The sequence below is a fragment of the Aplysia californica genome, unplaced genomic scaffold (genome assembly GCF_000002075.1).
Source record: "Aplysia californica isolate F4 #8 unplaced genomic scaffold, AplCal3.0 scaffold00117, whole genome shotgun sequence".
Taxonomy (NCBI): domain Eukaryota; kingdom Metazoa; phylum Mollusca; class Gastropoda; order Aplysiida; family Aplysiidae; genus Aplysia; species Aplysia californica.
In genome coordinates, this window is record NW_004797387.1 from 600,384 (window position 1) to 602,199 (window position 1,816).

General features: G+C 39.6%; 1 protein-coding gene across 1 annotated transcript in view; it reads left to right on the forward strand.

Annotated features, from left to right (window-relative positions):
• LOC101859926 (equilibrative nucleoside transporter 3) overlaps nt 1-1,816 on the forward strand; it is a gene marked incomplete in the record, with an annotated part of 44,767 nt that overhangs the window by 10,016 nt on the left and 32,935 nt on the right. The window contains 1 exon segment of the mRNA XM_013081137.2: nt 115-150.

Below are 1,816 nucleotides of genomic sequence, written 5' to 3' on the forward strand. Positions count from 1 at the left end.
TTTTTTAAATTTATTTATTTATGTGTGTGTGTATCACATCTAAACTGTCCACTTTCTCTGTCTTTTAGATAGTTTGTATGCTTTTGTACGAGTTGATTTTTGTCTATCTGTCAGGTTGGAGTTTAGTTCTGACGCTCTTGCTTCAAGTATGTAAGTAAATTTCCTTCCACTTTCTTCGTTGTTAGTTCCCAGGACTGAGCCGGGTGGCTTGTTTTTGGAATCAATCATCATGTCAAGTGCGTGCGGTGTTACAATCAGCGGTTAAATGATCTTTTAAAAAAAAAATTAAAAAACATAGCTAATTTTGTTTTTTTTAGAAAAAGACATATTCTAGTCGGAACGATCAAGATGCCAAAGCTGCGATACAGTTGGAAAGTTTTAGTAAAAGTTTCACGCACTTGCACCGCGAATAGGTAGATTTAAGCGCCTAAGACAAGAGGTGTTACTAAGAAATGCTAGAGAGAAGCATACAAAGAAAAGAAAGAGAAGAGACAACGATGATAGATGTTTGACAGAAGGGGCTAACCACACCAGAGCTCTCGCCAACGGGGGGAATTCCCTTTGCAGACCAATGGCTACACAGTTTCTTTTTGACCAGTAGTGGCTATTGTGTTCACCGATTTCTTGATTTAATTTGGGAATTTTGGGATCGATTTTTCGGTTAGCCGTTGCCTCTTTCGTTCGCCAAGTGCAGTGTTTTGAAATATGTAGAGATACAAGTTGCGACTCTGAACTGAAGGCCCGCTGGGTACCGGTATTTGTTGCCTCCTGCTCACCACGGGGAAATGGAAGAAGGACCAAAGATTCTCTAATACACGATCTTTGGTAGGATAACGAGCAGTTTGAATATTTGGGTTTCGTATCATTTTGCTGCTAAGTTTAAACATTCTTTTTACTTGCCCGTTTCTTTGAAGCACCCTTAAAAGCGTACACAGTGTGTAAATAAACCCCCACCCCTGACAAAGTGAACAGTTCACTTGCCAATTTAAAATACAAAACAAAACAAAAATCCAGCTCAGCATAGGTAGAACAAAGACAAAGCATTCTCAGAACCAGTTGTGTTTGATAGAATTGAAGGTTTCTCACATTCATTGACCAACTTGCAATCAATATGTCGCTAATAACTAAAATCGTTCTTTCATCCGATTACCACCTGGCGAAACAAATTTTACCTTTTCTGCTTGTCCAAAATAGACTGAGTATTAAACCTTAACCAAAGACCGGGTATACAGGGTCTTTGCCTTAACTGGCTCAAAAGGGACGCATATCGCCGGGTGCTCTGGTGTGGATTGCTCCATATTTCCTATCAAACATATATCGGCCTTATCTCCCCTTCTTCTTTTTTATGTTTGTTACTCTCTTGTAACAGCTCTAATCTTCTGGCGCTCATATGACCTTATGCAGTTGCTAGCGCCGTAAAACCTCTACTAAAACTAAACTAGCATATTATATCGCCGGCCGATAAAGCTGATTTGTCTGTTTGTAAATTATGTTGATCAAATGACGTCAGTTTACTGCTGCAAGGATTCCAATGCGTTTTGTGCTTTACGTACAAGCATTGACTTAGTATACTATATCGCTAAGGCTGTACCTCATAATAATATAATACTACGTTCTTCACGTACCAAAGCCTACGAAGTATAATATTGTGTATGTATTGTGTAGTAATTGCATCTGCTGTTGTTCACATTGAATACTTTATTCGCGGTCTTTGCACGACATGGCTTTCATGTGTAGGTCAGGGCACGCTCTATCAGTCAGGTGGTCTCTCTCTCTCTCTCTCTCTCTCTCTCTCTCTCTCTCTCTCTCTCTCTCT